At 43.2% G+C, this 26210-nt stretch overlaps 2 long non-coding RNA genes across 2 annotated transcripts; one reads left to right on the top strand and one right to left on the bottom strand.

Moving 5' to 3' along the window:
• Positions 1 to 25702, bottom strand: LOC128105157 (uncharacterized). The gene is made up of 2 exons (XR_008216276.1): positions 24180 to 25702; positions 1 to 1678 (listed from the first exon to the last, which is right to left on the bottom strand). It is a non-coding gene; the product is annotated as an uncharacterized LOC128105157 (long non-coding RNA).
• On the top strand, positions 12268 to 24134 carry LOC128105158 (uncharacterized). The gene is made up of 3 exons (XR_008216277.1): positions 12268 to 13293; positions 14126 to 14197; positions 16661 to 24134. It is a non-coding gene; the product is annotated as an uncharacterized LOC128105158 (long non-coding RNA).
• Positions 25703 to 26210: the final 508 nt, after the last annotated feature.

The raw sequence follows: 26210 nt of genomic DNA, 5'->3' as shown, positions 1-26210 counted from the left end.
TGTCTTTAAAAAATGTTAATTTATTTTATTTAAATACCCTCTTCCAGACATAAACACAGTCAAATCACAGTTTGAACTCCCTCTAAGGCTCTTCTCCTTTTCTTCAAAGATAAGGGCTGTTAGATATGAAAGGGGTTACATGTCTCAGATGATGTGACTAAGGGGGACGATTGGTCCTAGTGATATTAGAGATGTCCCCTATGTACTTGGTAGCACCCTGGAGGTGACATTGTGGGAAGTTCCTTTTTGAAAAAGCTGGGGGTCTCGGGGGCCTTTGCTTTGCTTTAGCCCAGGCTGACCCTGATAGTCTTTGTCATCGGTCTCCTCTTCAGCTTCCAAAAGTACCTGGAAGGTTGCAAATGGGGAAGGGGGGCTTGTCCCGCCTGTGCCTCCCGAACCGTAGGAACACTCGGGTTTCAGTCCTTGCCTTGATATACATAAGAAGTTCCAGGAAGCTGGAGAAGTGTCACAGTGGTTGAGGGTACTTGCTGCTCTTGCAGAGTCAGGTTCAGTTCCCAGAACCCACATCGGAGTGTACAACCGTAAATTATGTCTGTTCTAGGCCTCTGGGGGCACCAGGAATACACATACATGGTCCACTTACACACAACAGGCAAAGATAGCCATACACATAAATAAATTCATTAAGTATAAATAAATCTTTACAAAGTAATTATGAACCAAAGGATCTCAAGGCTCTGTTTTGACCCTCTCTCTGCTTATGTGCCGCCTTCAACCAGCTCTAGCTTCCCCCTCCCCCTAGAGTGTTGCATTTTGGGTAATGCTGGTACTTCGAAAGGCTTTAACTTTTCCTAAACTGTATCATGGAATACTAGAAACAAACCTCCTTGCTCTCTGGGCAGGTAAGCCAACTGTTCCACAACAGCCTTTCTCTCTGGTCCATCTCTCCTCAGCTTTCATCTTCTGTTCTCCAGAAGGATAAAATAGAATGGAAAATGAAGGGAAAATGATTTTGTTCTAACTGAATTATAGGCCTTCAATGGAATTGCAAGCAGACCCATTCCAGGAGGGATGAATCCTCCACACTGCTTCCTCCAGATTCCTTTTATGGAGCATGTGTCAACCTTCAATTACTATTTTCAGCAATAGCCTTGTGTCAAATACAAGGTGACAGAAAATGTCTCTCCTGCCATCTTGCAATTTGTGTGTGTGTGTATGTGTTCCTATATGTGAGGATACTCATGTGCAAGTATACGTTTGCACATACATGTAGTTGCTCAAGATTGATGTCTTTACGTCTCTCACTGAATCACCATTTTGGCCAGCTTGTCTCTGCCTCCTGTGTGCTGGGATCTCACCTAGCTTTTCACATGGATTCTGGGGATCCAAACTCCAGTCCTCATGCTTGTGCGGCAAGAGCCTTATCCACTGGGCCCTTCCCTGGGACCCTTCATACAATTATAAGTTTGTCTCCTTCTTCTAAGTGTTTGAAAGCAGACAGATGCAATCCCAGCACTTGGAAGGCCAAGGCAGAAGGACTCACACAAACTTGAATACAGCTTGGTGTGCATAATGGGTGTCAGGGCAGCCGGGGCTGCACTACGATCCTGCCTCCGATGGACTGGCATTTCCCTTGATGGATGAAATGAGTTGACCAGTCATCACTGACAGGTGGCACCACATGACCTCCTAGGTTAATTCCAAAGAGCCGTTGACTCTGTAAGAACAAGAAACACGAAGTTGCATTTGCTGATCTACTAATTAACATTCTTATATTTTAACAAATCAAATCGATGTCTCCCAAATGTTGCTCTCTTGTTGACCAAATGTGTGATTTTCCTACAAATTAGTAACGACCGAATCTCTCCCCTCCTTTTGGCTTCATCTTCTGCTCCTTTCTTTATCATTCTGCTCAGCATCTCTGCCTGCAAGACAGTCCCAGGCAATGACCGAATCTACTACACAGGTGATTCATCACATTAGCTGTGTTTAATCTGACCAAGATTTGAATTCTACCACTTTCCCAATATGCAAAGCTCTAATGGTATCCTAAAATGTTTGCCCTGGAAGGTTTTTGGTAATAGGTGTTTAATAGACTTTGTCTTTATTTAAAAAAAAAAAAAAGTTTTTAAGAGAGAAGACTTGTATGAACCACTGCAGAAGCATCCATTTAATAGTAAAATGCTGCCTCCTTCTGGGTAAATTGAATTATACATGAGAAACCTGTCAAACTGCCACCAAGATAGTGTTAGGGGAAGGGAGGAGATGAGACATTTTTAAAAGAATTTTTTAATAAAAGAAAATAGAGGCAGAAGAGTTAACTTGAAAAATTACCCAAGTCTGTCTTTGAAGTAATGAATCACCTAAATCATGTATCCTATGCATGAGGTTTTGTTACCAAAGAAATGGGGGCTTTTCATCTCACTGATGAAAGAATTTAAGAACAGTCCAAAAGAAGCTTGAAGACAGCCTTATTAGAGTTTAAAAGAAAACCCCAGGGCAGATAAGCTGTAAATCCTGGCAACTGCCTGGTGGAGGAAGATGGAGCAGAGAAAGAGAAAGTGCATGCTGTTTGAGTTAAGCCTGCATGTGGGTCTGCCATATGCTAGATGACCAGCAGCCACACGGTGCGGGGGGAGCTTTAGAGAAAGAGTAAATCTCAGGGGCTGGAGAGACAGCTCTGTGGTTAAGAGCACTGCCTGCCCTTCCAGAGGACCAAGGTTCAATTCCCAGTACCCACATGGCAGTTCACAACCTGTAACTGCAGTTCTAGAGGATCCAACACCTTCCTCAAGCCTCCCTGGGCACTAGGAAAAGTGGTGTACAGACATGCATGCAGGCAAAACACCCATATGTTGTATGATACTTTGTTTGTGTTCTAACAAATAAAGCTTCCCTGGAGATCAGAGGGCAGAGCTAGCCACTAATTAACCATAGAGGCCAGGCAGTGATGGCACACACCTTTAATCCCAGCACTTGGGAGGAGGAGGCAGAAAGATCAGGAGTTCAAGGCCACCCTGGGCTACATGACATTGAACCAGTCTAAAAGAGAAACAGAGCGGGACAGTGATAGCTCATGCCTTTAATCCCAGCACTGGAAGGTGGAGACAGGAATATAAGGCAGATGGAGACAGGATCTTGGTGCCCATTCAGTCTGAGGCTTTGTAGAGACAGGATTCTCTTTCAGTCTGAGATTTCATAGTGGTAAGAAGTTTCTAGTGAGTGGCTGGCTGCTCTGCCTCTCTGATCTTTCAACTTTCATCCTGTTTTTATTGTTAAGACTAATTAGGATTGTGCTTCACCCATACACATAAATTAGAATTTATTTTTCAAATGAACTCCAGAGTATAGGGAAATGATGCTTAGACAAAGAAAAGAAAGAAGAAAAGGAAAAGTTCCACTTTTCTAAGTAACTTACTCTTTGAGTAAAACAGGCTGAAAAGGCAGCTCTGTAAGCTACTGCATGAGCATAGGGATTCCAGGAAAGAATTAAAGGATTAATAATTCTCCCAATCTCTTTAAGATGACTTAAGGTGACCCCACCTTCCTAAGGCATGGTCCCAGGGCCAAGTGACTGGTCAGGCTGTTGGGATTCTGCTGCCACGCCAGCTGCATGATCACACATGTGTAGTTCAGGAGCTAAGCAAGGAGTCCTGTGTTTTACATCATCAGTGCACATTGCATGATTACGTGCGTGGTCACACAATCTGTGCATGCGTGGCATAGCTCCATAAGCCCACCTGCGCCTTAAAAAGCCAGACACAGACTCCTCCCTTCCCTTCTCTTTTCTCTCTTCCCCCCACTTTCTCTTCTCTGTTCTTTCTCTCTGCTCTCTGCACGTGCTTCTCCCCAGGCCTGTTCTTTTGTCCCACCCCACCCCCAATAAAGCTCTGATACTGGGTTTTTGTTGCTAGAGTTTTCCTGCCTGGCCCACAGTCAGGACAAATCTCTCTCACCTGCCAGTCCCACAGCCACTCAGACCCGACCAAGTAAACACAGAGACTTATATTGCTTACAAACTGTATGGCCGTGGCAGGCTTCTTGCTAACTGTTCTTACAGCTTAAATTAATCCATTTCTATAAATCTATACCTTGCCACGTGGCTCGTGGCTTACCGGCATCTTCACATGCTGTTTATCATCGTGGCGGCTGGCAGTGTCTCTCTGACTCAGCCTTCCACTTCCCAGCTTTATTCTCCTCCTTGTCCCGCCTATACTTCCTGCCTGGCCACTGGCCAATCAGATTTATTTATTGACCAATCAGCAACACACTTGACATACAGACCATCCCACAGCAGGTTTTGTCATGCCTTGTGACCTCATGACATGGTAACCAGCGCCGCTTATCATTTTTAGCACAGGCCATCTGGATTAGGTCTTAAGGGAGGAGACAGTGGTGTGCCTCCACCCAGAGATAGATTCTCTGGCTAGGAGGCAACAGCTTTCTCTTAGTGGGCCTTCAAGGCTTCCGTTACATCCCCTTTCTGATAAGGTAACACTAAAATTACTTAGGAGATGGGCTGATATTAGGAAATAGATTCTTTTTTTCACAACAATCTAGAGACTTGGTGAGGAGGAATGTGTTTCTGGACTGCAGTTTTAGTTCCCACCCTCACAATGAGGAGGTAAGAAACCAGAGCTCCTCTTTAGTCCTCCTGGCTAGAGCCCCCAGGATGTTTCTGGAACTGCTGCTCTGCAGTCTCTGCTCTGAGCTGCCTTGTCCGGTTTCTAGCCCCCCTTTCATGAATAACTCACTTAAGGATGCCTGTTCTAGTCTTGCCAGGCAAGGAATCATAACTTCCCTTTTGGGGAAAACATCAGAATTGGGCTGGTTAGCACCAGTGAGGACTGGTGTGTGAAACTGCCATATCACCAATTAGGTTACAATCCTATCCTGGGTGTGAAGAGATCCAGACATACTCCCTGTTTTCAGGAGAGAGGGTAAAGGTCAGAGTGATGTAGGGGCCATGTCAGGTAAGGTCAAAGGTCTGAGAAAAATATTAAAATTTTTTGTGATAGGCATTGAGGTCAGGGACAAAGGAACCCAACGATATTTTTGTTTTTTGGTTTTTTGTTTGTTTGTTTGTTTTTGAGATAGATCTGCAAGAGAAGGGAGACATGGGTATACACGGTGCTCTTGGGAACCCATTACCTTTGGGAAGTGGAAGGATGGAGTAGGGTTGGGTGGGAGAAATAGCAGACCAAGAATGAGTATGGAGTGAGGAAGGTCGAGACAAGTAGAGGTTTGGTGGTGAAAGGTGGCGTGGGAAGAGGCTTGGTAAGCAAAAGATGTCAGGGCGGGGGGGTGGCAGGTTGGGGGGAAGAGTAAGAGGCTTAGTAGCAAAAGTAGGAGTGGGTAGAGGCTTAGTGGAGAAGCAAGAGGTGGCTCAAAGGTTAGGGCTAGGTCTGGGGAGGACAGTGTCCTCAGTCGGGTCTGGCTGGATAAGGAGGAGAATCAGTAGGGAAAGGCAGAGAAGAAATTTAGTGTTTGCAACAACAGATTTAATCCAAGAAAAAACTGCAGAAGGGGGTTCTCTAGACCTTGAAACCAGGGAACTCACTGTCCATTTACAGACACTAGAAACTGAGTAGGGGGTATCAAATAAAAGAATGTCAGGCAACTGATAAACAGTTCTTGTGGCCAGCAGAAACTTGGGGTCGGTAGGATGGGGTAGCAGGAATCTAGGAAAACAGGTGGCTTTAGTTCTGAGGATGCTAGTCACTGTGTTTCAGGAAATTATCAACATTTAACCAGATGGAGCTTTACAAAACGACCTGTCCCTGGTTAATGAGTTGGGGGTAGAAGGTGTCCATGTCACAGCATGTGGGTAGAGGACAACTTCAGGGACTCAGTTCTCTCCTTCCCTGTGGGTTCCAGGAATCAAACTCGAGTTTTCAGGAGCCCTTACTCACGGAGCCATCTTCCTGGCTCCACTACTATGCCACAGTCTATAACAATAAATTCACAAGCGACGGTCACATTCACTCGCAGCAGCTTACCAGATACTCCCACTTCCTGTGATAACCCTGGGAAGACAGACACTTGTCCTTTTACTCCAATCTTAATGACTAATATTAACCCTCAAACCACATGCTACGCACCGTACAGTAAATATGTCTATGGTGAGGAGGCTTCCAGAATGACTATAAAGGGTTAAGAGGCAGAGTTTCAAGGAGTCCTGTCTGAGAAAGCAAATCTGAAGAACTGATGTGAACTCAGAAGTCTCTTCGTTGACAAGACAGCAAGCCAGGCTGGAGAAGCTGCTGCTCTGAGTCGGGCTGCTGTGGTCACAGGTTTGGGAGGGAAACTGCAGAACCGTGGGGCCAAAGGAGCAGGTCTGGACCCAGGTTACGGAATGGGTAGAGAGATGGCCAAGCAAGGGAACGGGTGAATGACAGTTGAGTAGGCTGTGCCAAGAGTAGAGAGACTGAAGGCCAGGCACGGAGGCGCACGCCTTTAATCCTAGCACTTGGGAGGCAGAGGCAGGTGGATCTCTGTGAGTTGGAGGATAGCCTCGTCGACACAGTGAGCTCTAAGACACCCAGGACTACATAGAGACCCTGTCTAAAAAGAAAAGAGTAGAGACTGAGTGACACTGAAGGCCCTGGCACGGTCGGGAGTATCCTTTGCCTGTCCGCCCTTGCTGCTACAGCAGACATTTGGTGGTCGGATGACAGGGTGGTGGAGGCTGTTGTCATCACAGTGTGACGTGTTTGACTCTGTGGGATCTAGATGAAGAAGTTGGCCTTCTTCCTTTCTTTGTGTGATGAGCCTCACAGGGTCTTGGCCCTGCTGTTCCTGGTAGGATTTTAATATTCCCATGTGCCCCAATAGTCTCAACTCACCGTGATACATTTACAGTGTAACACTCTTTTCATTTAAGACTTACTTTTTTTGTTTCATTCTTGTTTTTTTAAGACAGGGTTTCTCTGTGTAGTTTTGTTGCCTGTCCTGGATCTCGCTCTATAGACCAGGCTGGCCTGGAACTCAGACAGATCCCTGGCTCTGCCTCCTAAGTGCTAGGATTAAAGGCGTGTGTTTCGTTGTATTATGTTTATCGGCCTGAGTATATGTATGTGCATCGTGGACAAGCAGGTAGGTATCCAAGGAGGCCAGAAGAGGGCATAGGATACTCTAGAACTACGGTTACAGGCAGTTGTGAGCTACCTGATGTGGGTGCTGGAAACTAAACCAGGGTCCTTTACAAGAACAGTGAATGTTCTTAACCATTGAGCCATCTCCCCAGGCCCAGAATGTGACACTCTTCCTACTCCCAGGAATAAGCCCCTCACTCATCAGTCTGTGGCCTGCGTGGGGCCACACAGATAGTGTGGTTTACAAGTGTTCCCGGGCTCCAGTCGTCCCTCTCCCTCAAAATGGACTCCACAGCTGCTTGTAAAATGGAGTCTCTCTTGAAGGTAGGCACAATCTGAAGAAAACCACCGCTTTACACAATATGGAGTAATTAGAATAGGCACAGCCTGATGTCAGCACCCGGTCATGCAATTTAATTCTGTGAGTTCGAGGCCAGCCTAGTCTACAGAGTAAGTTCCAGGACACCCAGGGCTACATAGAGAAACTCTGTCTCAAAAACAAACAAACAAAAAAAAAAAAAAAAAAACAGTATCTCTTCCATTAGGTGTTGAGAGGGTGAGCCGAGTCAGAAGAGCCTGGTGTAGAAGGCTCTGTGGATGCTGGCTGCTGCTCTTACATCCCCCATCACTGCTACCACACTAATCTGCTGTCCATGTTTCTCAAGCACTCCAGTTTTCTGAGACGGAAGCTTGATCCTTGGAGCCGGTGGCCGACAACATGTAGAGCCGTGTTCATGAACTAGTTAGTTACATGAATTTACTAGACACATGCCCTATTTATTTTCAATTACAAAGTAATAAAATAAAATAGCTGGCAGTGCTACTTGATGTTTTGTTAGTCAGTTATACGAGCAGATGGCCCCGGAATAAAGGCTGAAGATCATACATGTTTCACGCTGTTAACAATGTCTCAACAGTAATATTTTTCAGATATTCATTAAATTAAATGAAGCTAGACACAGAGGCACATGCTTGTCATCCCAACACTCAAGAGGCAGAGGCATATGGGTTGCAAGTTCCAGGCTAACCTGAGCTACACGTAGACTTGGCCTCAAAACAAAAGATAAAATTAACAGATGCTAAAATAAACTATGAAATAATTGTAAGGGTAGGTGCCATAGAGTAGATATGACATTCTTTTGGATATGGTTTTGGTTAGTGATTAGTTGGTTGGTTGGTTTGGGGTTTAGAGACAGGGTCTCACTATACAGTCCACGTTGACCTGGAACTTGATCCTCCGGCCTCCACCTCCCAGTGCTGGTATAACAGGTGTGTGCCACTACACGTAGGTCTCAAGATATTCTTCTACTTGGGAAGATTTTTCACAGAGACGCCAAGGACATAGGTAAGGATGCGTTTTCTACGTCTTGCAAGTTTCTGAAGACTTCCTGTCAGATTCGAAGCGAATGATGTTAATTCAGATACTCCACTAGGTGGCGCGAGTATTTTATCTACTAATATCCTTACCCAGAGGACCATTTATTCCCATAGTAAAATAAAATAAGGCATATTTAATACATGTGGTTGAAGAACTGGTCCTTCTAAAGAAAAAACATGATTAATCATTACGAATGTTAATAAGAATCATGAATTGCCTAACAAGATAGACAATTGGACACAAGCTTTAATTTCCACTCCACCCTAACCCGAAAGGAAAGGTTATAAATTCATCCAGTGCTCTATACAGCTCCAGTGACTGTCCTAATGGGGAGACAAGAGGAGGAAGAAAGGACAGACACGTGTACTTAAAAGCTGGGGTCTCTGCAAGAAGCGACGGGAGGATGTTTTGTACCCAAATTAGGAAATGAATCAAGACGGAAGACCTGAGTTCCAGGCAAGGGTCTCTAATCTAGGCGGCAAGGCAGGGTGAAAGTGGCCCGGGAGCTATTCGGAGAGTCACAGTGCACACAGCTGTGATGTGAACGGAGACTGTTACAGAGGCTCTCCAGGGAAGAAGGAAAAACAAGCGGAGCTGCAGAGTCCTCTTGTTGGTACAGCCTTCCTCACACTGGGTTTTATTACTCTCTTGGAATTATAAGCATGAATTGCTGATAGATACATATATTTTAAAACTAGGCAAATTTTTGTTTTGTTTTGCATCGTTTTGATATAGGTTCTCTCTACATAGCCCTGGCTGTCCTGTAAATCACTATGTAGATCAGGTTGACCTTGAACTTGCAGAGATCCTCCTGCCTCTGCCTCCTGAGTGTTTGGATTAAAGGTGTGCACCACCATACTCAGCCAAACTAGGCAATTTGGGGGGTTTTGTTTGTTTGGGTTTTTTTGTTTTGTTTTGTTTTGGTTGGTTGGTTGGTTGGTTGGTTAGTTGGTTAGTTTTTCGAGACAGGGTTTCTCTGTGTAACATCACTAGCTGTCCTAGAACTAGCTGTGTAGATCAGGTTGGCCTTGAACTCACAGAGATCTGCCTGCCGCTGCCTCCCAAGTGCTGGGATTAAAGGCATGCATTCAACACCACCACCTGGCTAGGCAATTTTTAAAAGCAAGATCATATGTGATCCTTGACAGAATCTTGGATGTAAACTTTCAAAACTCTATTTTATGGAGACAGTTGGAGAAAATTAAATGGGGACTATGTATTTTAAAATACTGTGGCAATATTAAATTTCTTAGAGATAATAAACATATTGTAGCTAGCATATTTTAAAATTGTCAGCAACTTTCTACTCCCAATAATGAGAGCTTGTTTGGAGGTTCTGGGGTGGGGGGAGGCGCAGCTACATATACCCTTGACCGCAGATGGTCCTCCTTCACTCAAGGAAGGTCATCCTCTTCAACAGAGCACTCAGCTTTGGGAGGGACGCACACGGGGTAGTGGTGAGGGAGGGAGGAAGGGGACACCAGCCCAGACAGGAGATCAGTCAAATCAATCCTGGCGATCAATGGGGTAACAGATGTCGCAGCCAGATCACCCCCACATCCCTACCCCCAATTATGAGTTTACTGATGACACATAGGTTTTATGAAAACTCCCACTAAGTCAAAGCTGGAAATGAAAAGGATTCTTATCAAAATCATCATCACCAGGGACATTAATGTGAAGAAGCCCACCACTACTGGACATCTGATGGACAACTGTAGAACTCTCTGGAAATGACACAGCAGATGTGTGAGTAGTACTGATGCCCTGGCATGAAGGGACTCCATCCAAACCACTGCACAACAGGCAATATTGGGCTGTGTTTTCCTGGCTGTTCTGCTGGTGTAGGTGAATTTGAAACGGGAAGGTCTAAGAATGAATAAACTTGTGTCAACACCCTTTTGGCTCATGCACTGGGTCTGAAACAATTGTCATTGTAAACAAAATGAATTCCACAGAGTCACCTTTCACTCAGAAGACAGATGAGGAAATCATTCAGGAAGTCGGGGCCTACATAAGGAAGCTGGCTATAATCTTGACACAGTAGCTTTTGTGTCAATTTCTTCTTGGAATGGTGACAACATGCTGAAGCCAAGTGCCAATATGCCTTGACTCAAGAGCTGGAAAGTTACCCATAGGATGGCAATGCTAGTAGACTCCCATTGCACAAAGCTTTGGATTACATTCTGCTGTCAACTCACCCAACTGCTAAGCCTTTGAATCTGGTCCTCCACACTGTTTACAAATTGATGGTATTCATACAGTCGCTATAGACCACGTGGAGACTGGCACTCTCAACCCCACCATAGGTTTGCTACTTTGCTCCAAGTAATGTCACAAGTGAAGTCTGTTGAAATGCACCATAGAGCTTTGGGTGAAGGTTTTCTTGAGGACAAATGTGCTGCAATGTCAAGAACACATCTATCAAAGACATTCATCATGGCAATGTTACTGGTACTGTCAGCAGCAGGAATGGAGGCAGAGATCCACACTATCACCCACAGAAGCCTGAGGAATTCCCTTAATCGTTTAGAAACCTCAATTCAAGTAAAATCAGATCCTTGGTTTCAGAAGAAAAGATAATTTCAGGACAAGCCAGTATGAAGCAGGGCTGGGGGTTATTAAAAATAGAAAGTCATTGCAGAAAAGAATGAAGTATATATGTGGCCTTCTCAAGGATGAGTTATGATTTACTAAAAGACTTTAAAAATTTTTTATAATATTTTTATTTATTACTTTGCTCATATGGGTGAGCACATACCAACCATGGTATGCATGTGAAGGTCTCTCCTTCTAACATGTGGGCCCCAGGTATCAAATTCAGGCCATCAGACTTTATCCACTGAGGAATCTTTCCAGCCCATCTTTTTGAAACAGGTTTTCAGTGTGCTGGCCTGAAACTCACTATGCACACACGGTTGGCCTCAATTCACAGAGATCTGCCTGCCTCTGCCTCCCAGGTGTTGGAAAAAGAAAAGCTCGGGGAAAGACTAAGATATTCATCCAAGTGCAGGTATGGTTATCAAGGGGCAGTCACAGCTAAGTGTCTTGCCATGAGCCTCACTATCATTTCAGTAGCTTTCAAAGTATTGCCAAGAAACTTCCTTTTTCTTTTTTCTTTTTTTTGGATAAATGATATTATAGGGTAGCTCTGGTAGTGACTTAAATAGGATTATTATTTGATAAGGGAGTATCAGGAGTCACTGGGGTTTTGTACAAAGTTTAGGACATCTTTTAATGTAAATGATCTGATGAGGTCCCAAGAAAGTTGTACACTTAGAGCTGGGAAAGGGGAAAGGCCTTGAGCAAACGTTGTTAATTTTGCTGCAATTCTTGATTCTCAGCTAGTGAGAAGCTTCAAGCAGACTCTGGGATGAGGGGCTCCTTTTCATGTCTCCACAATTTCGCCCAGCTTCTCTCCTGTCTTAGTATCAGTAAAAGTGACCGGTCGATGGAGACAGCTATTTTCACTGTTCGATTGATTCATCCAGGCCATTTCAGTGCTATCACTGCCCACACACTAGGTGGATTTACAGCTCACACTGCTTGTGGGTTTGCTGGGCCGAAGACAAAGATCAGTAGGCGCCCTGGTAAGATACTAGGAGACAGCTCTGAGTTTTTGAGATCTGGTGTTTCTGCCATCATCCCAGACAAGCCCATGTGTGTTGAGATCAACTGTCTTCCTCTGGGTCATTGTATAGGTTATGATGGCAGACGACTGCTGTGCATGGCATCAGAGCAAGGATAAGAAGGCCATGGTGTCACCAACACTTCCCAGAAAGCGCAGGAGGCTCCCTACCACCTGCCGCCACAGTGTTAATCAGTGGTAGAACCATCGCAGAAATGTGGATCTTAACTGCCCATCTAACTACAGAACTTGTTCATAACACATCCCAAAACCTTCAGAAGAGACTTTCTTTTTTTCCATCTAAAAACTTTTTACTGAATTCCTGTTAACCCTAAGATAAGGCCTCAAGTCCCCTTCCTAGCCTTCTACTTTAACCTCCAGAATGCTGGGATAACAGGTATTGTCGCCACACCTGGTATCTTAGGACATAAAACTATCCAGCACAATTGACCTCTTGTCAACCCAACACATAAACAAATCACTGTAAAGTCACAACCTTTCTTTTCTTGTTCATCCCCAAGATCACACATTAATATAAACATCACAGTATAAAACATTTTACTAACTTATAAAGTCCCACAGCCTTACAAATCTAAACACTTTAAAAATTCAGTCTTTTTAAAAAAATCCAGTTTCTTTTAAAATACAAATTCTCTGTAAAACTCCAAAATTTCCTTTTTTAAAAAATGTAAAGTCTTTCAACTGTGGGCTCCTGGAACATAAAAAATAAGTACTTTCATATTTCAACCGGGGAAGAAATAGGGCAAAGTAACTATTTGAACAAGCAAAACCAAACTCCAACAGTGTAAATAACTCGGCATCCAGTGTCTGGGATCCACTCCCAATCTCCTGGGCTCCTCCAAGAGGCCTGGCTCACTTCTCCAGCTCTGCCTGCCCTCTGCAGCACACACAGCTTGTCATCTAGGCTCCAGCTGGCTCCACTCCACAACTGCTGCTGTTCTTGGTGGCTATCCTATGGTACTGGCATCTCCAAAATGCTAGACTCTTCTGCTGAAACTCGGGTGTACTTTCATCTTTGGGGACTCCAGCACTGCCACATAGTGCCAAGCTTCAGCTGCTCTCCATGACCCCTTCATGCCTTCAAAACCAGTACCATCTGGGTGACTCATACTACCAAGTTCAGCTGCCGCATGAGGTACAACCTTGGCCATTTCTGGAACACAGCTTTCTGTGTGCTGACTCTGAGGAAACACTTCCCAGAAGACTTCAAGGTGAATGTCTTAGAGACCACTGGGTTGTATGTGTGTAGCAATTATAAGGTATTGTTTTATTTTTTAATTCAGAATTTCAAAATTGTGTGTGTGTGTGCTTATAAATAATAAAAATAAAATCTTTAAAGCGAATAAAATAATATAAAAAAGATAAGCCATATAAAAATGGAAAAGATACAGGGAGTCTGAATTGCTGGTGAGTGAACGACAGCTGCTGAGAGACATAGGCTTGTAAGAGGGACTACTGCATTACACCAGCCTAGACACTTTTGGAATGCCTTAACTTTAAAATGAAAGCCAGAAAATGTATTGCATTGGGGGAAGAGGTTATGCTTTTGTTTCCACAGAAAACAAAAGGCTGTGGATTCATTCAAGGTTGATAGAGATCAGACCCCCTGAAAGTCCTGGCTACAGACATAAAAAAATAAACCTAGAAAAACTACAAGACAGGTGACACATATTTTGCCTGATCAAACATAAAACAAACAAAAATCATCTTTGGCTGGCTTGTGTACAACACACAGTCCATAGTTGTGTTAACGCAGATATGTGTGTTACCTTTGAAAATGTGTGTGTTTTCAGAGCAAGGGAACCAGACACCAGTGAAAATGGTGGCCTAGGTGATCCAGCCTCTCAGAGTGCCTCTGTTGCAGTTTCCTCGGAGTTTTACATCCAGAACAGCTTCAAGGCTGCTGGCTGAGATGGTCCAGCCTCACAGACTATTCTAGCCAGGACTGCAGATAAGCCTTGTGCTTTCTCATTACACAGGGTCTGGACAACAAATGTTATGGCTAGTTTTCCCAGGACTTGACCATTATCTCCATTTCCTCAGGGTCCCTAAAGGTGCCATCGCCCCAGACAATAGAAAGCAGTCTGGAGAACACGATGCTCACATTCCCAAGAGGTGAGATGGGTGGGTTTTGGTCATTCAGTGGGTTATGCATGTTTATTTTTTAGGAGGTTGGTTACAAGCTTTAATTGATAATGCTCAGGAAAAAAAAAACTGAACAAAGAAGATTAGATTTAGGGATCTCATTCTAAAAAGAAAAAGGGGGAGGGGGAATGTATTATAGAAATTATGGGATAAAAGGGTGTATTTCTGAGTCTACTTTTGAACAACCACTAGTCTCAAATATTTTACATTGGTATGGATTTTTGTATATTGATACAAATTTAAGGTTATTTTTATTATACTGTACATACGTTTTTATTCTTGTTTAAGGCATTGTACCTATGCAGTTCATTTAAAAATGCTATGTTAAGTTTTAGTCCTTGAAAGCTATTTAGGATAATAAAGAAATACAGGTTAATAGTTAGTCATCTATAATAATCAAACATAGTTATGTTAGATATGTTTTCAAGGTCATACAGAGATATATTTTAGATAGACAGATGATCTTCAAACACTTTAAAGACCTATAGAATATGGCATTTAAAATGTTATAATAACATAAGGCTTTTCATGACAGTGAAACACCTTTGCTCCTGGCAGCAGAAATCTACTTCAAAAAAGGATGATGGGCATTGAAGAACCTCCATATGGAGTTTACTTTCTCTGTGGCAAAAGCTAGTATTTGGGCAAGAAACTGTCCTTGCCTTGACTGCTGACAGTATGTTGTCCAAACTGGACAAAAAGACACAAAAGAAAGAGACTGCCAAGCTTCAACAAGACAGGGTAGGACTGTAGCTGGAGTTTTCTCCAGTCCTGCTCAGACCCAAGTAAATACACAGAGATTTATATTACTTATAAACTGTATAGCCATGGCAGGCTTTTTGCTAGCTAAATCTTACATCTTAAATTAACCCATTTCTATTAATCTATAACTTGCCACATGGCTTGTGGCTTACCAATACTTTACATCTTACTTCTCAAGGCAGCGGCAGTGGCTGGCAGCATCTCCTGACTCAGCCTCGCTTCGACCAGAAGCCTCAATGGAGGTAGTACTTCCAGGACAAAGCTGGAACAGCTACCCACTACATCTCCCTCTTTTGTCTAAATAAGAAAGTTCTAACCTAATACAAAACTATATACAATAGGAATGATTATCAAATATTGTCCAGGAGGAATAAGGGATAATGACCTAGACAAGATGAAACTACAACCAATACGAACAATATCAAACAAGAGACACATACTAAAATCCAGAGAAGTCTGGAATATGGGTAAACGGAACGTTACAGAGATCATTCCAAAAGGCACCTTATCCTGAAGAACCTGAATCTAATACTTAATATGTTTTAGCTAAGATAGAAGATTGTAACTGTAACTGTTAAGTCCTCAATCCCATCGAAGACCTGAGAAGGAATATAATAATACCTGAGAAATGGGAGAAGGATGCAAGCAACTTTCAGGAATCTTTCAAGAGTAGACAGAGACAGTTGGCAGCCTGGACAGTCACCTAATGTTTCTCAGCATCATTGGTGCATTCAAATTGGCTACAGGCCTAGAGTATCTGACAGACCATTTTCAGAAGCAGGAATTCTGAAAGACCATCTTATCCTGTCTTGGCAGAGTTCAGTAGTCGCTTTTCCTTGTGTCCCACTTGTCCAGAAAGGACAGCATTTGTACTGTCAGCAGTTGAGGCAAGGGCAGCTCTTTGCCCAGTAGGCCATTTTGTGCCAAGAAGAAGACAAACTTCCAAATGGAAATGTCTTAGAAGCCCAACATTCTCTCGGGATCAAATTGGTGCTGCCTGGAGCAATTGTGTCTCACGTCAACAGAATTCTAAGTTATTTAAATGCCATATTCTCTAGGTCCATGAAGTGTTTGAAGATTACCTGTCCATCCAACCTATGTATCTGTAAATCTGGATAACCTAATTAACATAACAATAGAGATGACAAGCATAGGTGACTATAAATCTATAAGTCTTTTCTGCCTAAATAACCTAAGGACTAAGGCTTCATGTAAACAAGGTAAACAGTCTGTAAGCAAATACATGGTAAAAGGACAATGACTTCAAGATTGTGACAATACACAACAGAGGAAGGAATGTATAGTGCAATATGACAATAATCCTAAATATATATCAATATATAAAATATCCTAAACAGAGGATACATACATACAGTATGACAGATATAAATTTACATTTGTATCAATATACAAAGCATTTCAAATAAGAGTAGAAATATATGTACGTTACAACAAATATAGTTCTGTATTTGTATCAATATACAAATTATCTTAAACAGGAATCAATATACAAGAATCCATAACAGTGCAAATTATCTAAGGTTGCTACCTACTAAATTTGTTTACTAGTCTATACAATAATCTACCATAATATCTTATACCTATCCATAGAACAGTCCTTCAAAAATTCCTGCTTTACAGAAAAGTCTGTCAGATATTCTGGTCCTATAGGCTGAAGATGGATGCCCCAACATTACAGAGGAACCTTGGAGTGACTGTCCAGGCTGCCGGATGTCTCTGTTCATTTTTAGTTTTTGAAGTCACTTGCTCTGCACTTTCTGTTCACACAGGTAATGTTATATCCTTCTCAGGTCTTTGATGGGGTTGAAGATTAGATAGTTACAGTTACAGTTTCCCTTAGTCATGATAGAAAGTAAATTAGGTACAAAACTTTGGACTCATCAAGAGAGGATAGATAATGGAGTATTTTCTTTGAATTTGCCAAATACAAATGGCCTGGGCATTGTGAATATAATTCTCACCTGATAATTGTTCTTTTTGTTTATAGTTTTACTATGTTAGAGTTAAAAAAAAAAAACCTTTCCTTTTTATTTACACAAAAAGGGGGAAATGTTGCAGAATATTCCTTTACACTGTGTGACAATGTGTCACTGTGATTGGTTTAATAAAGAGCTAAGTGGCCAATATCTATGCAGGAAGATGTTAGGCAGGACTTCTGGGGACAGAGAGGTCTTGGGGAAGAAGAAAGGCAGAGTCCACAGCAAGATGCAGAAGAAGCAAGACATGTAGGAGGAGAGGTAAAAGCCACGAACCACAGGACAGCACATAGGTTAATAGAAATGGGTTGATTTAAGTTATAAGAGCTAATTAGAAACAAGCCTAAGCTAAGGCAAAGCTTTCATAATTAATAAGTCTCTGTGTCATTTTTTGTGAGCTGGCAGCCCAAAGAAAAATCTGTCTACAATGAACTGAACCAGGTATTAAAGGATTGCTTTGGTGTTTGTATTTAGAACAGAGTGTGAGAGACACAAATGAAAAGCAGGTAAGCTGATTAGGAGGTCACTGGATCACAGCTGCTTATGGACAGGGAAAGATGACGTCCATGGGTTGGCCTTGTCAGGAGCAGGTCTGAGGGCCCTGAAAAGGTGAAGCCTGGCTTGAGTGAGTCTGACAAGATGGAAAGAGCAACTGGGAAGACAGAAAAACGTTGGGCTGTGAAGGAGAGAAAATGGACAATAGCCGGAGGAGATGCAATTACCATGTGTGCTGACAGGAATAACCCACTGGGTGACAACTGCATTAATTTGCATTCATTTATTGGCATAGATTAATATATTATCGGTTGATATTAATCATTTATATAGGAGGCGGGTATAGTTGGACTTTCTTTGGACTGCCAGCTCCTGAATAATGACACAGAGATTTATTAATTATGAAAGCTTGGCCTTAGTTTAGGCTCTTTCCCAGCTAGCTCTTAAAACTTAAATTAACCTGTTTCTATTAATTTATATTCTGCCATGTGACTTATTACCTCTCCTCAGTACCATATGCCTGACTTCCTCTATGTCTGGCTGGTGAATCCCTCTCCTCAGATTCTTTTTCAGAGTTCCTACTTTCGCCTGGAAGTCCCACCTATTCTCTCCTGCCCAGTTATTGACCATTTAGCTCTTTATTAAACCAATCCGAAGGTGCTTTAGGCAGGTGAGGTAAAATAGAGACATCTTCACACAGTATACAAAAAGATTATCCCAACAGGAACACTTGCTACTCCATTGACCTTGAGTAAATGGAAGGAGAAAGGCTCATCAACATGGCAAAGGTGGTCCTTAGCTAAAGTCACGAATAATTTACCCATAAGAGCAGTGGGGAGGGAGAGTATGTAGTTCCAGGTGCAGAAAGGTGTGGACATTGGTGGTAACAGCCACGAAAGTTATATTCTCACTCCTTTCATTTTCTTAGGAAAATTGGCAGGATGAGGAAGGGAGAGGCAATAGACATCTGCAGGCCGGGAAGTATGAAAGCTAGGTATCTGAGAAACTGACCACAACCCAGAGGGTACATCCCAGAAAGCACATAGCATGTGTGTTTGGAAGGTGTGGAGTGTGGGATAAGTGTTCCTAAGAAATGTGCAGCTAGGTATCTGAGAATCCAACCACCATTCAGAAGGTACATGGTATGTGTGTGTTTGGAAGGTGTGCAGAGTGGGGTGACTCTGACAGAAAAATGTGTGGCTACAAAATTGGAGTCCATTTGAGGCTGGGATCCTTTAGTGTAAGCCTAGTCAGCCTCACTGTGTTTTTTCTGCTGTTATGGTATACTGAGTGGGTTCAGGCTGGGAACCTACTGGCCATTCAGCTCTTTATTAAACCAATCAGAAGGCACCTTGGCAAAGACACATCTTCACAGTGTACAAAAAGATTATTCCACAACAATGACTTACTGAGAAGTCTCACTGGACAACATACTGGCAACCAGGCCAATGAAAAACAGCCCCCAATCCACATGCATGCACGCGCGCGCGCGCGCGCGCGCGCACACACACACACACACACACACACACACACACACAGTGAGAGAACATGGGCTACATAAATAATTGAATTATGGATGGGTAGAGTGTCATGTAATCTGGAAACATGAGTTGGAAATAGGGAAGAGGTAGAGAAATAGTCTGGAAGCCACCAGGAGAAGAAGGCTGAAGGGCAGAGGTGGATCCCAGCTGCACTAGAGAGGGCTGCAGGGGAAGAGTATTCTCTGGGGAGCAGAGTTTCCAGTATGCCAGGAAAGCAAAGTGACATTTACAGATAAGAGCATAGAAAGAACCTGCATGTGTGACCAAGTTTGACAATACTAAAGCATCAAAACACAATGTCCAAGTCATGCTGACAATTCCAAAGTTATCTGTAACTCACTGTACTTTTTGGTCCAAAATATACTTGGTGTCTAACCTGTGACCCAGTTGCCATTCTTATTTCCCAAGCAGACACAATAAACATAATATTCCCTAGAAATAGCTCTAAACACAGGCTTGTGGTGATGAAAGCCTGAGAAGCAAGGCAGTGGACAGTGACCCAGAATGGTCTCTAGGGTGAGATGCTATGTGAGGTAGAGAGCAGGAGTGAGACAACTCTCTGGATACTGTTCTGGGAGTCAGTGTGGATGAGCACATCAAAAAAAGAGTCAGGGCAAGGGAACAAGAAACCCGAAAAGCTTTATGCTTTTAATGAAGTAATCTGAGACTCTATGATGCCTACAGTTCAGTGTTTCAAAATGTCCAGTAACCAATGGGAAAAGAAGTCTCAAACTCAGAAGAGAAGTGAAGTGGAGAGATTTCTTAGGAGTCATTCCACAGACGTGGAAGCCGAAATGGGAGAGGGGTCACCCTTGTTGGAAAGAATGCAGAGAGAAGGCTTCAGTGTGAGGCCCCAGAGCTGATGGGCAACAGCTCCCCTGTGGGTGGCCAGCTTCCTGCTAAACAGTGATCTTGCACTTGTACTTTAATACAAAACATATTTAATATCTCTATTTATATCTGATTCAAGGGTGAAACTTTGAGACTGGTGAGGTGGGAGTTCTGTGCTGAGCCACAAGGCAAAGGAAGAAATCTGTAATACCAATCCCATCTACAGTGTTGAATACAGTCTCCCCCAAATTCACATCCACCCAGAGCACCAAAGTGTGACCTTGTTTGAAAGGTGGTTCTTTGCAGATAAAATTAAGTTAAAAAAGAAATCCTTCTGGATTATAACATGCCGCGACCCACGCAGCTGGAGCACGAAATCAGGCGAGGGACGCCGAGGTCAAACAGCACTCAAGACGCTCAGTCTCAGTTCGTCAGGGAAGCAGCTCTCTTTATTCATACCAACATGGGCTTATATACCCCTCCAACAGCAGGGGTCAAGGAACGGCTACTCTGTATCCAGAGGCAAGCCAGACACTGCTTTCCAAACAGGAAAAACCACAGGAGAACTGATCTCCAGCACCCTCCGGAACCCAACTGCATATTTTTCACACAAACAACTTAACTGGGACAGGACAAAAAAGGACATTTAAAATTAAGGCAGCAAACTTATTGCTGCTGACAATAACAGGCTCTAAATCCAATGCCTGGTATCCTTATGGGAGGAGATAGCACAGAGATACCCAGGAAGGTCTTATAAGAACAGAGGCAGAGATGGGAGGCAACTTAACTGTACACCAACAAGGCCATCAGCAACTATGAAAAACAGAGACACAACGTTTCTTTCTGAGGAACTCTGTTTTCTAGAATAAATGACTAAATCTCTTTTAGACAATAGATTTTGGGTGTTCATTACAACATCCATAGGAAAATAATACGCTGCTTATTTGAAATTTGGTATTTTCTCGTAGATCTCCTAGCATTAAGCTTGTGTTTTTGAAATACTGTCTGAAGGGCCAATGTGGTGGTTCAGCAGGTGAAGACAGTCATTTGTCAAGCTTTATGTACAGCCCCATATTTTTGACACACTTTCCTCAGAGATGTGGGGGCCGGGGCCACTCCTCTTGCACAGGCGTAGCCTTATGACTGCTCCAACCAACAGTTCTCGGCCATGATGCTAAGGCAGAACAATAAGGCAGCACAGTGTCTACCTTATTCAATAGAACCCTCCTGTTTAGAGTCCTGAACTACTACAAAATCATCTGGCTATCCTGAGGAATGCTCACTGTATTTAAAAAAAAAAAAAAAAAGCCCCATAAGGCACAAGTCCCAATTGGTAGACAGTCCATGTTGAGGGATAAGACCCAAAACCTCAAAAATAGTGCAATCATCTCTATGACATCCTGACTGATTTCCTGACCTACAGAAGCCATGAATAAAACAAAAAGGTTGTTTTGATGCTTGATTTTAGCCAACAGGCCAAGAAACAATAGAAATGGCAGCTTCAAAAGTAAAAATTTTGATGTAGTTAATTTGCTACACCAAAACAGTGTTGTAATCACTCAATATCACTGTAAATGAACTCAACGATTTTCCAATCAACTCAGGAAATTCACCACACTAGAATAAAAGGTTTCCCAAATACGATGATCTTTCACGTATATGGTATCCTACTTGATGTTTCCTGTTACAGTGTCAGAGCAATGAAACTTAAGTCCAGACCCTTTGTTAATGCTGTCGTCCACTCACTTCTTAGTTGTAAGAAAGAGTAACTATTTGTTTCTTCATTGCTGGGGGTGGAGCCCAGCTTTGCAGGTTAGGCCAGCTTTCTACCCCTGGCCTGGGAGAATCGACCTTAGTTGTCGGGCTAAAAGATACAGCTACTAGGCTTTGCCCTTTTAAGCTCTCATTTCAAATTCTATTTGAATGAATGTGGTAATAAATTGTATGCTCACCCTTTCCATACCACTTATAACTATAAAGATTTTATTTCATGTCTGTTCTATAGTTCTACCAGGAAACACGTCAGCAGTATTGTTGACATTTAAAGGTCAATATCATCCAATCATTGCTTGTATTTGTATTTTAAAGCTACAAAAATTAACACCCAATAATGCTCTTGCCCCCTTCACTGTCTTAAAATACAACATAGAGTATAGAAAACCAAGTCCCATAAATACACAAAACTCTCTCTGAACTAAGCAAACTTTCTTTTTCTACCTTTCTGGGATGCAGGTTCACCACTTTGTGATTTACTTCTGAGAGAATGAAGTTAGAGAATTGCCACCCCTAGGAGGCAGGATTTTTTTTTTTTTAAACAGAGCTTCTGTGGTTTACAGACTTCAAGGTGGGCATATAGAAATATCCAGATCTGGGAATCATTTATTAATTTAGAATAATCCTTCTATACACTGTGTAAATTAGACTGTGATTGGTTTAATAAAGAAGCTGACTGGCCAATAGCTGGACAGGATAAGGTTAGGTGGGAAAACCAGACTAAGAATGCTGGGAAGAAAGAGGGCAGAGTCAGGAGACATGGATAGAAAACAGGAGGTGCAAGATGAAAGAGAGGTAATGCCATGTGGCAGAATGTAGATTAATAGAAATGGGTTGATTTAAGTTATAAGATTTAGCTAGTAATAAGCCTGAGCTATCTGCTGAGCACTTATCATTAATATTGAGTCTCCATGACGGGCAGGAAAGAAAAGTCCACCTACAAACGGCATTCCAGCATGGGGCCAGCCTCTACCTGCATGTGAACTTTTGTCCCTGCTCAAAACAAGAAAATAATACTTCTTTTAAAAAAAATGGCCGGGCTGGAGAGATGGCTCAGGGGTTAAGAGCACTGGCTGCTCTTCCAAAGGTCCTGAGTTCAATTCCCAGCAACCACATGGTGGCTCACAACCATCTGTAATGAGATCTGGCGCCCTCTTCTGGCCTGCAGGAATATGTGCAGGCAGAACACTGTATACACAATAAATAAATAAATCTTTAAAAAAAAATGGCCTACAACACACTGAATATAAAAAAAAGGAATCATTCATCTTAATATTCCATACTTCAGAACCCAAATTAAGTTATGGTCTGACTGTCCCAGGAATCAGGAGCAAATTCCTAACTGTCCAGTTTCAACAGACATGAGAGTCAAGTTCTCCCTAACTTAACCATTATGAAAAAGCAACCTAAAGTAAATTGACGATAACTAATTAGGTTTTGGGTTTTTGTCTGCTTGTTTTTGTCCATTGCTATAATCCTACTCCTGCCTTACAAGAAAAGTAGCTGTGAAATGACCAGTTGCTTTTTGTTGTTCCACTGGTCTCTGACCCTCTATTATTCATAAAACTAACTTATTCTGCCTCAGTCTATCAGAACACCCATTTTATGGATGAAGTGTTGCCCAATTCTGGGATTTCACACAAAAACATTATCTGAAAATTCTAATTTTGTCCTTGGACACCCTTATGAAAGTGGTTTTTTGTTTGTTTGTTTGTTTGTTTTTACCCTGCAATTTCAGTTTGTGGTGATTTAAAAGGGAGGATAGAAATGCTGGCTCAGCCAGGTGTGGTGGCGCATGCCTTCGATCCCAAAAGGTAGGGGCAAGTGGATCTCTGGTTTGAGGCAGAGAAACTCTCAAAAACAATGAGAGAGAGACAGAGACACAGAGGGAGAGACAGAGACAGACAGAGACAGAGAGAGGAGGAAGAAAAGAAATGCTGGCTCAATCATCAGGAAAGAAGTCAAAGAGCTAACCTTGTGCCCCCAAAAAAATAAAAACAAAGAAGCACGGTGGGGGGGGGGGACACGGTACACAAAGGGAATATAGGAAGGGGGAAAGACAAACGCGCAGGAGGAGGGGTGCACACTCAAACACTGCAGACTTAAAGATGCTTTAAGCCGGCCGGAGTGCCGGCATGAAGGCCACGGCTTGAATCCCATCCCTTAGACAATCTTATTGAGCTGGAAAATTAGACAAAGCCTTTTGGACTTTTTAACTATCCTTAAAACTTCATCAGCTTTTCACGCCCAGCCTTTCAAGGTGCAATAGTTGGACAGGACAATCCAAATGGTGATTACATTTAAAATTACAGGCTAAGGTGTCTCATCCCAGCCTTCATATAGACTGCTTCCACAGGATCTCCAGCTCACAGAGGGAAGGCATAATAAACACAGCTCAAAGCCTCCAGATAAATCTAATGGACCTATTTTGTAGTTGTTTCCTTTTAACAGGACCTCCCAGCTTGGAAGGTGACGAATTACAGTTTTACTCAAAAAAAAAAAAAAAAAAAAAAAAAAAAAAAGGGGTACATTTAAAATTGGAAGACACTATACCAAAAGATGTTCATTTAAGTGCTCTGAGGCCACAGGCCCAACCACAGCCTGGACTGAGGATTCTGCTGTCGGCGTCACAGAAGGCTGGCGCTGCACGGGGCCAAGGAGGGGCTGTCCGCATCACCCTCGCCAGGACAGACAGCCGGCGAACCACTTAGGACCGCCCACAGAACAGGCAGCCAAGGGACCGGGCTGGGGCGGGCCTAGGTGACGACTTCCGGCTCGTGCACCGCTCTTCCGGCCCGCCCCGCCCCTCCTCCCCTACCCCGCCCGGCGGCCATCTGGCTTTCCCAGAAATGGAGAAGTGGGCCCTCCTTCCGGTCTGACGTCGCGACAGGGGCCCGCCCGGCGCATGCTCTCTGGCGGAAAGGCCCGCGGCTTGTCGTGGCCGAGGCTGGGGACGCTGGCGCTGCTTGTCTGCCGCGCTGTGGTACCCTGTGGTCAGCGAGTTGGGTGCAGGGGAGACAGCCTCCCCTGGTTCCCTCCCGCAGAGCGCGGCTCTCCGGGGTCTCGATCTCCTCTCCAGGGTCCTATTGGGGTGGTGGTGACAGAGGTGTTACCACAGCCCCGTAAAACTTGGAACTGCCTAGTTAGTATCTCTTTACAAAATTCACTTGCCCCAGAACATTTACTAGTTTTCCTATCAAGAAGATAGAGAGCGTGTGATGTCATGGCCTTGGCATTTAAAAGGTTCCGGAAGGCTTTAATGGAGGGCGGACCAGTTTCCTCTTCCGTGAACTCACTGAGGCCCAAGGGATAGTCCATATTGGACCGATCCTCCGAAGAGCCCATACAACACAATAGGAAATCGCACTCTTCACCAATGTAACAGGCTGATGTCTAGGTATCTAGATTTTAAGTTTAAAGCTGAGCCGGACTGACTACCCATAGTAAAATTGACATTATAAACGACTCAATGCAGTGCCTATGATTGTTTATCTAATTTTATATTATTTTGTTGTTTGGTTGGTTGGGTTTTTTGTTTTTTGTTTTCCCTCGAGACAGATTTTTTTCTGTGTTGCCCTGGCTGTCCTGGAACTCGCTCAGCAAACCAGCCTGGCCTTGAACTCCCAGATCCATCCTGCCTCTGCATCCCAAGTGCTGAGATTAAAGCCAATACACCACTACTGCCCAACTGAAATTCTAGAAATTAGGTGTAGACTGTCCTTATATAATACAAAATAGTAATACAGTCAGCACTTCACTGATCCCTGGGGACCACTGAACTAGTAACTTTTGAAAATCCAGTGATACACATGAAAACACTGTAAACTATAAAAGCAATTCTGTACACACTCCACTGTACTCTGTTGTAAAGTAGCTGAAAAGCTTAGGAATGTAAATACCTCTAAATTGTTTATTGATTGGTGAAAAAAATCTTTTTTGGGATGGTTTGGAGGTGAGGCAGATGAGCAACGTCTGCTCCTGTGGTAAGTGCGTGGCACTATACAGAAATAACACAACCATCAGCAACCCAAAACTTGTTTCCAGTGAGGTCAATGCCACAATGTATGCAACTTAAGTCCAACTAAAATTCCTTCCAAAGTACCCTCCAAAAAGACCTTTCAGGAGGACTTTTTGTTACGAATTATTATTATTATTATTATTATTATTATTATTATTATTATTATTTTATTATTATTATGGGGGGGGACCCCCGAGGGTATCCTGCGCATGCAGGGAACCATGCTGTGCAGATGTAGCTGCAAGGCGACCCACTCCATGCGGGCATGGTGGCCCCACATGGGGTGGACATTCGCAACTCAGGCTGCATCCTTGTGGAAATGGTTTATTATAATAGAGAGATAAAGAGGCAGAGAGACAGAAAGGGGGGGAAGGGAGGGAGGGGTCAAGGGGTGCACACCTCGTGGGAGTGAAGTGGAAGAGGACAGAAATGGGCAGAGTTTTTTCTTAAAAAGAGACCTTTGCCGGGCGGTGGTGGCACACGCCTTTAATCCCAGCACTCGGGAGGCAGAGCCAGGCGGATCTCTGTGAGTTCGAGGCCAGCCTGGTCTCCAAAGCGAGTTCCAG

Source organism: Peromyscus californicus, unplaced genomic scaffold, assembly GCF_007827085.1.
Source record: "Peromyscus californicus insignis strain IS unplaced genomic scaffold, ASM782708v3 Scaffold_9__1_contigs__length_137607984, whole genome shotgun sequence".
In the NCBI taxonomy this organism is placed as follows: Eukaryota; Metazoa; Chordata; class Mammalia; order Rodentia; family Cricetidae; genus Peromyscus; species Peromyscus californicus.
The sequence above is the reverse complement of the archived record's forward strand: the minus strand, read 5'-3'. Positions and strand labels throughout refer to the sequence as shown.